Here is a 16,009-nt window from a genome sequence, read left to right as displayed (position 1 = left end):
GCTGGTCACTACCGTCACTGCATACAATTTCCGTAGTCCTCGATTACCCAGAATTCCATTTGTTTTCACCGGAAGCCGGAAGCGTTTCAAAAAGCGATCTTTTAATTGTTTTATACTATCTACGGATCGTTTCTCTTAGCCAGTGGAGCATTAGTTACCATGAGCTGTGCTTTCTTTTTCTGCTCTTTTTCGATCTTCCAATCCTACATTCTCTTAAAATCAGCGTGAGGTTCCTTTTTGTTATTAGCGCGGTATTTCCTGGCCAAACAGGAAACCGTTGCGGTAGTTCCTGGCCGACGTCATGACGTTGGCCAGGAACGTCATTTTCCCGGGAAAGTCCCCCCCGTCCACGTTCAATAGAAAATATATAAATAAAAGGCTTCCGGGGGTGAAATTCATGGAGTGGGTGTTGTGAAACTTTTGCCACTCACAAAAGATATACAATTTAACTTTAGTTTTGTTGAAAACGTTACCTAGTATGCCTTTAAGTAAAAAAAAAGTACTGTACATGTAAAGGTCAGGTCTACTTCCTACCTGTCAGGCCGCTGTTCCATGAGCCTCGCTCTCTGGACGCCCCCGCTGTGGACGGGGAGGCGGTCAGCAAGGAGGTGCTGAAGGAGGTGGAGTGTCTCCTGTAGAGTTTGGGGGAGGAGGAGGAGGAGGAGGAGGAGGAGGAGGAGGAGGAGGGTTTGTGTCTCAGTCTCTCCAGGGAGGAGGTGGAGCGAGCAGAGAGCAGCGCCCGAGGAGCAGCGCTGCTCCTCTGTGGGGCGTCTGTCTGCAGACCAACACTCACCTGTAGGGATGCATGGGACCATTAGAGATGATTATGACCCTTTTAATACAATGTTCATATGTTAGTCATCTGACATGTTTTACTTTTACTCAGTGGTGGAAAAAGTACTCACATTTTCTACTTAAAGTAGAATTTTGGAATTTTTACCTTTTCTATGATGTTAGAAATATCGTTTAGCGAGACTTCCGGTGTGGCCAGTCAAGACAATCACGTTGCACAGTGTTCTGTTCTGTCACTATGAACGTCAGATCTCACAAAAAAAAAAAAAAAAAGCTACCAAAATATGCGATCTAGCACAAGGCCTACTGGCGCGCGTTCTTAGCTGTGGAGGACCCAGGATGGAGTTATGACATTTTTCTACTGTACCATTCATCCTAGGATATCATGACGTCATAGAAAAGGTAAGAAAACCCGTGGTCCAAAATCCCCCTTTAAGTAAAAGTATCAATGGTGCAAGGTAGAAATACTCTGTTACGAGTAAATGTCCGGGATTCTAAAAGATTGGGATTGGCATCCCAATCTGAAAATGCATTTTCTATTTTCTAAAGAGCTGGAGAGACATGGAGACTCCTGTGACTGAACAAACACTCTATAGCAATGATTATAGAGCTATTTAACACTTATTTGAACAAAAACAATTGAGTGCCATTAACGTGTTTTAGCGCTAAGGTGCAACGTGCCATTAACGTGTTTCACGTGTTTTTGAAAAAAACAAAAAAATAAAATAAAATCTTCCTGAACCAAAGATATCATTATCTGAAGATTTGCAGCTCCATCCACTCCTTGTTTAACTTATAACTGAAAAAGGCTGTATCTCGTATCTTCCTAAGCACTTTTTTTTTTACTTTGAAAAAATAAAAAAATAAAAATTGTAATGGCCAGAAATAGATATTAATAATTCTGGCACTCAATGAGTTAATAGTAAAACCAGTTAATAGTCACATCCCTACACTCACCATCTGCGGCTGCATCATGTGAGTCTGGGTGGCTGAGCAGGACACATCCAGGCCTCTGGCTCTCCTCCTCTCCAGGGAAGCAGAGTGGAGCGGCTGCCTCAGGCCAGGACTGACAACAACCAACAACCACAAGAAGGTTTATTTGTCAAAATCAAAAATGTTTTGATTAGACAGAGGTCTGTTATAGAGCTCATCGGTCATTATACATTACATTACATTACATTACAGTCATTTGGCAGACGCTTTTATCCAAAGCGACTTACAATAAGTGCATTCAATATAGGTAGGGAACAAAACTACTAATCACTAGAAGTATTAAGTGCATTCTCTTCTAAAACAAGCAACTAAGAGCATACCTAGCGCTAAAGTAAAAGTGCAATATATCAGCTACCTACTTTCTTAAACAGATGAGACAAAATAGCTAAATCAAATGAGCAAGAGCTAAAACAAATAAGCGTATCGACTAAACAAGATCCAATAAAATAATACAATAATAAAACAAGAATTCGTACAACTAATTAACAACAAGTAGGCAAGGCGAAGAGGAAGGGTAGTGTTTCCTGAAGACGTGGGTTTTCAGCCTGCAGCGAAAGATTATACTTATACACTGATAACACACCGCTGAATTCAGCGATTGACCAATCAGAATCAATGATTCAACCAAGCCGTGGAATAAGATAAGATTAAAAAATATATAAGAAGAAGCCGTCAGCAGTAAGCCGTCAGTTTCAAACCCATTATGACCATAATGCAAAAATAATTGTGACTAGATATCAAGTAATTGGGATCAGAGGATGTGTGTGACAGGCCTATGAATACCTGAAGCCGGCTGTGATCTCCTTCATGTCGTCGCTCAGGTTGGAGGACAGGCCCAGACAGAGGGCCGACAGGGAGCTGGGGGGCGTGGCCCAGGAGGGCGGGCTGGGGGGCGTGCACCACGAGGCCGAGGCGCTGGTCACTGAGTCTACGTCGGCCGTGACCACGGGGCTGATGTTCCTCAGCTGGAGAATCACAAAGACAATCAGCTCTGTTGCTCCGTCGGCTACCTTTTTTCACTGACGAAAACTACATCAAAACTAAGCTATGATGACAAAAACTATGACTGCATTTCTAGAACTGAGTCATTGTGTGCTTGGTCGTGTGCGGCTGTTGCTCTCCCGATATAGTAAAAATAATCTTACAAAGTAGAGAAAATAGCCGACCTTGTGGATCAGCAATTTTTTTTTAGTTGTCTGAGCTTTTTGAATCCTACCCCTGATTACCCATAAAGTGTACCATAAAAACGAATTAAAACTAAAACCAACACTATAAACACTAAACTAAAACTAAGCCTTACAAAAAAACTGCTTTATTAAAGGAATAGTTCACCCAAAAAATTACTTATTTTCTATCAATAACACCCCATGAAGCCTTGAATTCATGGAGATTTTTTAATTTTTGTCGCATTCCTGAGAGAATAATTTGATGACTGTGTGTATTTCCTGTAGGACCTACCGGATACATTAGCCGGTAGGAGACGGTAATCAAATTATTGGCTTAGGAATGCGAAAAAAATAAAAACATTTCCATGAATTCAAGGCTTCATGAGGTGTGTAATTCCTAGAAAATAAGTATTTTTTGGGGTGAACTTCACATTGAGTGCCAAACACAAGAATCTCAGTTTTTTGACCCACAGAACCATAGATAACGTGTTCCAAAAATTCCATTCACTTCCTGTTTAAAGTATTTGGAAATTTTCTGTATCTTTTTTTCCGATTCTACGAGACCCCTGTGGTGTGTAAAGAGGTGATCACCTTGAGGACGGTGATCACGGAAAATATTTTGTGACTACTTGAAAAGGTTTAAAAAAATGTTAAAAACAATGGCACTGGCTGTTGTGTACCCTGTTTTAAAAAAACCTCTGGCACTCAATGTGTTCTAATCAAAACTAAACTTAAAAATTGAAAAAAAAAAAAATGCTATAATCATTACTACTAATAACCTTGTGTCCATGGGCCGTGCGGACGCGCCGTGCGGACGGGGGGCTGTAGTAGACGCGGGCGGCGGTGGTCTCGGGAGCCGTGTGGCTCCTGTTGGCCTGCATCTGCTCAAAGTCCAGCTCTGGGAAGCTGAGGGCCATGACGGGGTGGTCCCACGTCCTCACCGGGTCCTCCGTGTCCGCCTGGGCAGCCTCCTGGCTCACGTACACCCAGTTCTTCCTGTTGGGGGAAGAATTATACTTTATAGTTATTACGGTTGTTTATATCTAACCTATATTTATGTAACCCATTAAGACCGGGAATTTAAAAGCATATTTGAAAATAGATCTACAAGCTCACAACGCGTCGCATCGCGACACGTTGTGAGCCTGTAGATTTTCAAAACATTTTAGTACTTTCACTTTTGGTACTTTAAGTACATTTTGATACCCATACCTTTGTACTTTTACTCGAGTAAATTTTACTTCTACATTGCAGTATTGATACTTTTACTTAAGTAAAACATTTGAGTACTTTTTCCACCACTGTCTGCCATCAGATAGCAGAGCGACGACTAGTGCAGAGTGGGAGGAGTTGTGGGATGTTTGGGGGCGGGGTCATTCTGTGCATGTGTTAATAATTGTACTTTAATCTAATTGATTCCATCAATCCATTAACACAGTAACTCTGTTAAGTCGACAGCCCTAATTTATACATTTACTTAAAGGACAACTTTATTTTTTTACAACCAAGGTTTATGTTTTAGCTTGTAATTAAAGTAAATAAAATATGAGTGCTGAAATATTAAAATTGACTGCTTTCTATAGTTTTAGCAATTTTCGCGATATTTTTTTACAGTGGGCGGGGGCATTCTGTCCGGTGGCTAAATAGGTCTTTTTTTTACACAATAACCCGGCGATTTCTTTATTATTATTTACAGTAGCTTTTCTCGCCCCCAATAACTCATCAACATCTGGCCGTCAAAGACCACCGTACCTTTTTTATTGTGTAAAAACATATTTAGCCACCGGACAGAATGCCCCCGCCCACTGTAAAAAATATTGCGAAAATTGCTCAAACTATAGAAAGCAGTAAATGAAAAAAATGTAACACTCATCTTTTATTTACTTTAATTACAAGCTAAAATATAAACCTTGGTTGTAAAAAAACAAAGTATTAAGTAAAAGAATATGAGTACCTCCTCCACCACAGATTGGACCCATACGCAGCGTACAGCCGACTGCGTCCTTTCCCTTTGGAGCTGTAAGACCTGTAGACATAAATAACATACAGTTCAGTATAAGTGTAAGACCTGAGTGTGATATTATTGAGTGCTATAACTTACTATTCTGTTCCTATCAGCTGAGTCGGTTCTGGCGGACTTCGCAACGTTTGGTACGGCGACTCGCTCGCCGGTGCCTCTCGTTGCTCAAGTCGGCCGACGTTGTAACTGTTTTTTTCAGCCTGATCTCACAGAATGTAATCTCTCAAGAACAGATTCTGCACTGCGTTGGAATCTGTCGGGGAGGTTCGTCATAACGTGTACGCATTGGCTACAAGTGGGCGTGCCTTCATTTTCAGGAAGCAGGCCGCGCTTTACCCAATCAAATGTAGTGGGCGGGATTCACATGTCCGTCGATCTTTCCCCCTCGAAACAAACCCAAACTAATTTAACAATAGCGTCCGCGGAGCAGACAAAACCACGGAAAGATATTCACATTTTAACGTACTCTTTCATCATAGAAACAAGTGGGCTTATAACCAAAACCATCCATGTTCTCTGGGAGAAGTGGTGTTAGTGTTCCGTGTAGAAATATTGTTAGTGGGAATGAAAACATAGTGGCACCCACCGGAAGTGATGCGCTGAAGGCAGACCTAAACCCCGGTTTCCTTGCGCACTGGTGTTACGTTTTCTTCCGCCCAGAGCCAACAGACATAGAACAAACAGCAGAGGTCGCTGTTTTTCATTTTCAGTTGGATCTGGGTTCCCAGATTGCACAGAATGTAGTACACATTGCACAGACCCAGTGCACGTCATTCCGTGCATAGTCGCCTAGAAAACCTGAAAAATCTGCGCATATGTACGGCGAGTCCCACGGTGGGCGTAGCCGGTTGCAACCTGGAAAAACCCGGAAGCAGAGCAGTCCCCACAACAACATGTACCATTCTGTGCCTATCGGTACATAACGTTGCAACGTTCGGGACGGCAACTCGCTCGCTTTAGCTCGCTCGCTGGTCCCTCACGTGGCTCCAGTTCCCTTGAGACTGCGCGCCTCCGAAATGGTTTAGTCACAATGGGGGAGATGCGAGGCGGCTATGCATGGATATTGGGGTTTTCCAGTTGTCTATATGCACGGAATGACACTCCTGTGCAATGTATACTAAGTCGTGTGAAATCGGGTTGTTTTTTTCCCCCCCAACTACTTCCTAACTTAACCCATTAAGACCTAGAACTGTGTCATTTTTAGATTTGAGCTAAAAAGCATTATTTCACACTTTTGGCTATTCAAAAATAGCAGATCTACAAGCTCATACCGCGGCACCGAGTGCCGCGCTACGAGCTTGTAGATCTGCTATTTTTGAAAATTTGTGAAAATGTGTGCAAATCTTTGAATATATATATTTTTAAAGCGAACATTTTTAACTCAAATCTTTGCTTCTGGGGGGTCCCTGGAACAAAATATTTTGATGGGGGTCCGCGGTAAAATACATATCATTTTGGGGGTCCTTGACATGAAAAAGATTGAGCACCACTGATATAGAAACATACGTTTTTCAGAAAACTGTTGGGATTTAGGAGACATGTAGAATCGGCTTCAGGTCTCAATGGGTTAATATTAGGGGCTGTAGTCTGTTCTCACCAAATGGGCCGAGTGGTCCGCCTCGCTGGGGGCGACAAGAACTGTCTAAATCTAACCTTAATCCTAATAAAAAAATTTGCAACAGGAATTATATTATATGCTAAATAAACAGTGCGATAAGAAGGATTCGATACGTTAACGCCACAGTGCCATCTGTTTTTTCAGGGTTTTTGGGAGTTATTTAAAGCGGTCCACACATGTGAGAGGCAGTTCCGTGTGCGTCACGTTGCCAATTGTTACTGAGACCGGGGGGGTAATAACGCTGCAAGCGTCACAGAATGCCTGGAACTCCATATATGGAGCTAACTGACATATCTAAGTCTGACAATGTAAAGGCAAGGGAACCTCAGTGATAGATTCAACGCAGACCCCCAAAGACGATCCTTAAACCTCTCCCTGAGAGCTTACCATGTACTAGCCAGGGTAACTGGCCTTACAACCCAGATACTCCAGTGGCTACAGAGCCCTTCCCACTGATTCTCTTCCACCCTCTGGTACCACGTCACCTTGTGAACCACTTAGGTTGAACATCTGGGTTAAGTCCTGCTTGGACACCATCGCAGCGGGTCTCGGCTCAGGTTTAGATAACCAGTCAAGCCTTTGGTCTTTTTCAAACCCTATATACATCGACTGTTTGAAAATAGCAAATCTACAAGCTCACACCATGTCACAGTGAGCTTGTAGATCTGCTATTTATTTATTTTACAGATATTACAGATTGCCTCGTCACTCAAGGGTCCTTCTGGCCGATCCACACGGTCACGACTCTTTTCTGTTCTGGCCCCACAGTGGTGGAATGAACTTCCCACTGATGTTAGGACAGCAGAGTCACTGCCCATATTTCGCCGCAGGCTGAAAACTCACCTCTTCAGGAAACACTACCCTTCCTCTCTGCCTGACCTACTTGTTGTTAACTAGTTATACGAACGCTTGTTTTCTATTGCTGTATTGTTTATTGGATTATTGGATTGTTTATTGGATCTTGTTTAGTCGATACACTTATTTGTTTTAGCTCATGCTCATTTGATTTAGCAATTTTTGTCTCATTTGTTTAAGGAAATAGGTAGCTGATATATTGTACTTTTACCTTAGCACTCGGTATACTCTTGGTTGCTTGTTTTTGCAGAAAATGCACTAAAGACTTCTGGTGAGTAGTTTCGTTCCCTACCTATGTTGAATACACTTATTGTAAGTCGCTTTGGATAAAAGCGTCTGCTAAATGACTGTAATGTAATGTAATGTAATATGTTTTAAACAACACAAAATATGTTTAGTTGACGGTCTGCGGCCAAATACATATTAATTAAATAGTTATTCTTGTTTTTTTGTAGTTTTGTTTTAGTTTTTTAGTTTTCTGGGGGGGAGGGCGTTCATGAGGCCTAGTCGCTTCTTTTGGGCTTGTTTTCATGGACCTGACCGCTTCTTTCTCACAAAATCTGGCAACACTGGTAATAGATGTGTGTGTGCAAAGTGAGATGAGTGTTTACTGACCTGTCAGCTTCACAGTGTTTCCCCTCATCAAAGATAGTGTTGACAGAACACTGTCCAGGAAAGAAACACAACGTTATTTAATGTCGCCTACAGATCTTGTCTATAGAAAAATACATTAACCAGATCTGTTCAGCTCAGAGTGTTCCCACCAAGGAGAATGGGCTTTCAACATCTTACAATATCTTATAATATCTTACAACCGTGAAAGTGTGTTCTTTATTTTTACTAAGGTCGAGAGGCTGCGCTACCGGGAGTATGCAGGCAATGGCCGAAAAGTCACATAGCGTTAAGGAGAACTCCCTCTAACGCTATGGACCAGAGCAAGGTGTGTTCCATACCTCTGTCATGGTGCTCTGAGGAACCTTTGCATAGTTGTCCATGTCTGCTCCTAGTTCTTCTAACAGGCTCCGAAGTACAGTCATGGTTTTATCTCTGACCTGGATTCAGATAAAACAGACATCATGTGCTGAAACTGAAATCTTTCCAAAACACAAATCTATAAAATAAACTTGTTTTAGGACATAACGTGAGTGATGATATATTTCTCTTTTCTTTTTCTTTGGAGACACTAAACGTATCTTTTGGTTCTGGACCTGAAAAAAAGTTTGGTAAATTCTTTAAAGGACCCCTTAGCTGAGAGAGAGATGAAGCAGGGACCCCCCACAACCCTACAGTATATTTAAAACGGTGTTGCATTTCATAGATAGCTTCATAGACTTGTTTGACAGCACTATCATCAGTGTTGTGTAAGTTCAAGGTTATGGGTATTTTGTTCATGTGTACTTTGAGACATTGAACCACTTCCCTAAAACACAGTTAACTTGACCTTTGGCTCTGTACTTGGTCTGCTCTTTTTTACCCTCTATCTTCCGATCTACAAGCTCAGCCTGTAGTTTGGCTATTTTCTACGAATGTTCCCCCCAGAATAGGACCGCTAGAAGGGTTTGAGTGGTTAAAGTAAAACATGTAAAAATGTTTTTTTTTAGAGTTCCTATTAAAGGACGACTTCACCGCTTTTCAACCTATCTTCATATAATTGGTCCTCACTAATGCTCATGATAAAATGGTAAAAAAAAATTCTACTCGGTCTGTGTCTCAGAGGAGGGCTGTGGACAGTTCAGAGTCCCGTCTACCAGTGACATCATCAATGGGGAATCCAAGCTAATAGAAACTGCAGGCTTTCTATTCCTGGAAAGTTGCAATGCAATAAAAGAAGCCATTGTTCTTGTGTTAATAAAAATCAAAATAAAAAATGTGAAATCTTGTTGGAAAAAAAAAATCATGCCTAACGATGATGTCACTGGTAGACGGTTTCTGGACTGTCCACAGCCCTCCTATGAGACACAGGCAGAGTAGAAAAGAATTGTACCATTTTATCATGAGTATTAGTGAGGACCAATTATATGAAGTTAGGTTGAAAAGCGGTGAAGTCGTCCTTTAAGATTTTGCGGCCCCCTGTAGTAACTATGAGCACCCCTAGGGCATTGGTTCTCAAAGTGGGGTCCGGGGACCTCCAGGGGTCCTTTGGGGGGGGGGGGGGGGGGGGTACCAGGGGGTCCCCAGCTAAGTAAGTTAATATAACGTAACAATCATTTTAACCACTTTAACCATAAATCGTTGCTGTCCGGCAGAAACCAGCTAACTCAATTTTTCAGCTTTTGCATTGTTTTTCCATAAATCAGTGCTATTAAACACCCTTTACATCTGTGTGTTGATTAAAAAAATATTGAACCAATGAAAAGTATTAAAAAGCGCTTCTGACAAAACCAGTTAACTACATTGGATCCTCAAACTTTCTGCTAAGCCAGCTAAGTCCACCAAAGGAGGGTGGAGTTAGCTGATTTTGCTGACTTCAGGCTCCACCCCCTTTTGACCTCCAAGCTCACAATGAGCACAATTAGCTGTTCTTATCAATGATGAACAAAACCTCCAACCTGTCCCAGACAGCTGTCTGTCTGTCTGTCTGTCTATCCCAGACGGCTGTCTGTCTGTCTGTCTGTCTGTCTGTCCCAGACGGCTGTCTGTCTGTCTGTCTGTCCCAGACGGCTGTCTGTCTGTCCCAGACGGCTGTCTGTCTGTCTGTCTGTCTGTCTGTCTGTCCCAGACGGCTGTCTGTCTGTCCCAGACAGCTGTCTGTCTGTCTGTCTGTCTGTCTGTCCCAGACGGCTGTCTGTCTGTCCCAGACAGCTGTCTGTCTGTCTGTCTGTCTGTCTGTCTGTCTGTCTGTCTGTCTGTCTGTCTGTCTGTCTGTCTGTCTGTCTGTCTGTCTGTCCCAGACGGCTGTCTGTCTGTCTGTCTGTCTGTCTGTCTGTCTGTCCCAGACGGCTGTCTGTCTGTCCCAGACGGCTGTCTGTCTGTCCCAGACGGCTGTCTGTCTGTCTGTCTGTCTGTCTGTCTTTTATTTTGTTTTTGTCATTTCCTGAAAAATGAACATTTTGGAGTTAGCTGGTTTCTGCCGGACAGCAGAGATATGTTATACTTTGGCTATTTAAAAAAAAAGGGAGAAAAAAAACCTTTGAGATGGGGTTCGCCAAATACATCCAGTATAATTTCGCGGGTCCTTGACATGAAAAGATTGAGAAGAATCTTAACACATATTACTGAAGCAGCTCCTTGCTTACCTCCGTGCCTTCCAGTCCAGAAGCCTTCATCTCACACCACTGATGGAGCACCCAGAGGATCTGGAAGGCGTGGCTGTGGATGAGGCTCCATTCACCCTGCTGGGCTCTCTCCTTCCCCTCCGCCGTGCGCAGCAGGTCCTCGGCGCTGGCGGGTTTACCGGCCGTCTCCGTGGTGTCCCGGGCGTCCTCGCCCCGCACGCCACGGCCTCCGTGAGCAGGGGACACCATGCGAGAGTCCCACACGTGTCCGTCCTTTTGAGGGGACGTCCCACCTGATAAGAGACGTCCAATTTAAACGGTCGCAGGACGAATAACGATGAACATGAGATGAAAAATGAGAGTCTGCACGCTGGAATACTACAGCTCCTCGTTTTACTGGAGAAACAACCATTTGATCATTAAAGATCTTCTTCAGGAATTAAACCATTCATTTCCGAAGGACTTTAACTTTTTCAATCCGGGAACACATCTGTGATTCTGTGTCATTTTAACATTTCTTTGGCTATTCAAAACATAGCAGATCTACAAGCTCATAGCGCAGCACGGAGTGCCACGCTATGAGCTTGTAGATCTGCTATTTTTGAAAAATCTAGAACATTTGTGCAAATCTTTGATTATATATATTTTCAAAGAACATTTTAAAACATTTTTTAACTCAAATCTTTGCTTCTGGGGATTGTACGAATGTCTTCTAAAACAGTTTTTTTTTTTTTACTTATGTTGCTATAATATCAGTGGTTCTGAAACTTGTCCATGTCAAGGACACCCAAAATTATATGTATTTGGCTGTGGACCCCCATCTCAAAATATGTTGATCAGGGACCCCCCAGAAGCACAGATGTTATATATATATATATTCAAAGTTTTGCAAAAAAAATCTATATTTTTCTAAAATAGCAGATATACAAGCTCGTAGTGCGGCACTCGGTGCCGCGCTATGAGCTTGTATATCTGCTATTTTAGAATAGCCCAAAGTATAATGGTTGAAGTGATTAAAATCTAAAATGACAGATGCTTTCCCGGCCTTAATGGGTTAATGATCGAAATGTTGCATCTACAATAAACAATTAGAACTAGGAGCTTTATTCCAGTGTGTGGACTATAAAAATAGATTCTTGACAAAGACTAAAACTATGGACATTTGTTTCTTATTCTAGTTTTCATATTTTGTTACTTTTAGTTAAAGTTATACTAGGTAACTTTTTCAAAAAAACTAAAGTTAAATTGTATATCTTTTGTGAGTGGCAAATGTTTCACAACACCCACTCCATGAATTTCACCCCCGAAAGCCTTTTATAAACTATTTTCTATTGAAACGGTGGCCAGGGTGTCATTCCCGCGAAAATGACGTCATCCGGCCGGAAAACAGAAAAGGAAATGCACCGGTTTCCTGTTTGGCCAGGAACTACCGCACCGGTTTCCTGTTTGGCCAGGAACTACCGCGCTAATAACAAAAAGGAAACTCACACTGTTTTTAAGAGATTATAGGATTTGAAGATGGAAAAACAACAGCAAAAGAAAACACAGCTCACGATAACTAAAGCTCCACTGGCTAAGAGAAACGATCCGTAGATAGTATAAAACAATTCAAGGTATGCTTTTTGAAACGCTTCCGTCTTCCGGTGAAAACAAATGGAATTCTGGGTAATGCAGGAATAAACGAACGACCTGCAGTGACGGTAATGACCAGCAGAGGCAGCTAAAAATCAACCTGCCTAATACGACTTTAACTATATATAATAATAACCCTAGTGGACTCTTTATCTGAAGCTCCACCTGACTCACCTGTTACCAGTGTCTCCACCCTGCCGGTGAAATCCAACAACATGGTTTGCAGAAGCTCCAGAGCGTCCTTCAAGGACCCCTGCAGGAAGGCGGGGGTCTCGGCCTCCTTCAAGGACCCCTGCAGGAAGGCGGGGGTCTCGGCTTCCTTAGCGGACGAGAGAGCAGAGCAGAGGTGTTGTGGGTGGTTCATGGAGGAGGACGTGGTGGTCAGGAGCACGCGGACGGCCGAGCTGACGATGCAGGAATGATCTCTGAGAGCCAGGAGGGTCTCGCGGTCCTTCGCCGTCATCGTCCCGCCACGGGGACCCCCCCCGCTCTGCCGTCGGTCAGCCTCGCTCTCCTGGCAGTCTGCAGGGTCTCTCTCCCCTCCCACCGGACCCTCCCGGGGGATCTGGCACACGGCGAGCGTCCCGTCTTTAGGCCTGTCACAATTATTACATCATCACAATTATTACATCATCGCAATTATGACATCATCGCAATTATGACATCATCACAATTATTACAACAGCGCAATTATCACATCATCACAATTATGACATCATCGCAATTATTAAATAATCACAATTATGACATCATCACAATTATTAAATAATCGCAATTATTTTAGATAGTCGTTCTAATCGTTCTAATCGTTTCCATATTAAAAAAATGCAGAAATAGCTGATCTACAAGCTTACAACGCATCACTTCGTGACGGGTTGTAAGCTTGTAGATCAGCTATTTCTGCTATTTTTTCACGTATACAATTATTAAATATGTCAATAATTTCTCTGTATATTTCAGTTATTTGTCATATCTACCCTGTGCAATTTTTGATTAGGAAGCCTAAAAGTCAGAAATAAAACATGTATTCATAATGTTCAACGGCCAAACACATCAATGAAATTCTTAATCGCAATTATTTGAGTGACAATTAATCGTCAACTTAAAGTAATAACGGTGACAGCCCTACACACACACACACACACACACACACACACACACACACACACACACACACACACACACACACACACACACACACACACACACACACACACACACACACACACACACACACACACACACACACAGAGCCCTACCCGTCTTCACTCTGCTGTCTCTGTAAGGAAGCGTCCTCCCTTCCTCTCTGTGTCGTTAAACTTTGTCCCCCGTCCTCTGTCTCCCTCTGCTGGCCGGAGGAGGAGGAGGAGGAGGAGGAGAAGGAGGAGGAGGAGAAGGAGGAGGAGGAGGGGGACAGGTCGTCCGTCCCCGCTCCCACCACTTCCTCTTCCTCCTCCTCCTCCTCGCCTCCTCCTCCTCCCCCTCCTCTCTCCTCCTCCTCTCTCATCTCGGCCCTCAGGCCGCGGTTCTCCACCTCCAGCTCCACGATGCGTCGGCTGAGCAGCGTGGCCTCCTCCTCCACCAGCCGCAGGTGAACTTTGACCTCGGCCTCGCGGGCCAGGGCGGAGCTGGCGGCCCTGCCCTCACCGTGGGCGTGGCCGTGGGCGTGGTCCACGTCGCCGTAGGCGGAGCGGTAAGCCGCCAGCTCCTGGCGCATGGCCTCGCTCTCAGACACCAGCCTGGCCAGCTTCTTACACATCAGGGCCAGCTCCTCCTTGGCGAAGTGGAGCTGGAGCTTTAGGTCAGCGCTGTCGTCCTATAGGAAACCACAAACCATACCATGCACCTTTAGACCATGGGATCACACTATGCACCTTTAGACCATGGGTTCACAATATGCACCTTTAGACCATGGGTTCACAATATGCACTTTTAGACCATGGGTTCACAATAATTATGCACTTTTAGACCATGGGTTCACAATATGCACTTTTAGACCATGGGTTCACAATATGCACTTTTAGACCATGGGTTCACAATATGCACTTTTAGACCATGGGTTCACAATATGCACCTTTAGACCATGGGTTCACAATATGCACTTTTAGACCATGGGTTCACAATAATTATGCACTTTTAGACCATGGGTTCACAATATGCACTTTTAGACCATGGGTTCACAATATGCACTTTTAGACCATGGGTTCACAATATGCACTTTTAGACCATGGGTTCACAATATGCACTTTCAGACCATGGGTTCACAAGCTTTTCAGGCCGCGACCCCCCAAAAATAATGGTATTTGAACTGGGGACCCCCCACCCTGACTAGGAAGTTGCCTCAGAAGCCTAACCCTACCCTAACCCTAACCCCGCTCTGAGAACCAATGATCTATCTATGGCACAGCCACGAAGCCATGAAGATGCAGGAAGCAAAGCTAAGACAGCAGCAGAAGAGAGATGCTATACTTCCATCATCAAATTGATACATGGCTTTTAACACATTGACTGCCAGAGTTTATTCATAATGTACTCACCCCTGTGCCAGCAATTTGCGTGTTTTTTAATTTTTTTGTTTTGTAATTTTTCATTCAAATAAATTCTCTGATTGTGATGTCAAGCACCTACGACAGTTCCACCAGTAGAGAGCAGCACATCCACACATTGATCACCTCGCTCGCCCCCTCCCAAACAGGCCCACGTCATATCCGGTCATTCAAAGGATGTGACGTTTTCGACAATTCCCGGCCCGCTGATCGGCCTGAAAACGATGTGATACACTACGACGATGACTGTTAGTCACCCGGACCAAAGAAAATAGAAGTTGAGCTGTTCGTTCGTTTTTTATACCGTGTGAAAAACCGTGTTTTTCCTTATTCTGGACGAAAATCACCGGAGAAAAACAATGTGACCCGGAAATGATTTTTTTTTACATCCGGCTCCGGGTGAGTGTGACGTAAGTGGAGAAATGAAAGTGTTGATGAGAAATAAACAGGACCGTGCGATCACAGATTAAACAAGGAAAATTCAAAAGAACGCATCAATGCGTTCTTTGGAATCCTGGCACTCAAGCGTTGGATTTGAAAGAACGCATCGATGCAATCTTGGCACTGTATGTGTTAAAGTCAAGATGAAAGATAAATAAAATGTTTTTTCTTTACCTCCATGTGTTGAGACAGCCTCCTCTCAGCCTTACTGCTGGGGGACCGCACTGCTCTCCTCTTCAGAGAACTCTGTGGGGTGCAGACAGTGGTGGAAAAAGTACTCAAATGTGTTACTTAAGTAAAAGTATCAATACTGCAATGTAGTAAAAGTCCAGAATTCAAAATTTACTTGAGTAAAAGTACAAAAGTATTGGCATCAAAATGTACTTAAAGTACCAAAAGTAAAAGTACTCGTTATGCAGAATGTCCCATTTCAATGCAATGCTATTTGAACCTGTTTGAGTCCATCTGCAGTACTTGGAGGTAGTCGCTCTACTCCATACATGGGCCACAAGCGGCCCCCACCTTCACTTAATGCGGCCCACAGGTTCATATCAGAATAGTGATATATTATTGATTTCAGCTGTTTACAATTTCAAACATGCAAACATGACCCGCTTTAATGACTTCAGTCTATATTAGTAGCTTAATGACTAGTATTAAAATACTATTGTCTTTTTTATGTCCAATATATTTGTATTTAAGTTCATAAAGTTAACATAAGTATAACCAAA

Source organism: Gymnoscopelus braueri (genome assembly GCF_963280865.1).
Source record: "Gymnoscopelus braueri genome assembly, chromosome: 12".
In the NCBI taxonomy this organism is placed as follows: Eukaryota; Metazoa; Chordata; class Actinopteri; order Myctophiformes; family Myctophidae; genus Gymnoscopelus; species Gymnoscopelus braueri.
The sequence above is the reverse complement of the archived record's forward strand: the minus strand, read 5'-3'. Positions refer to the sequence as shown.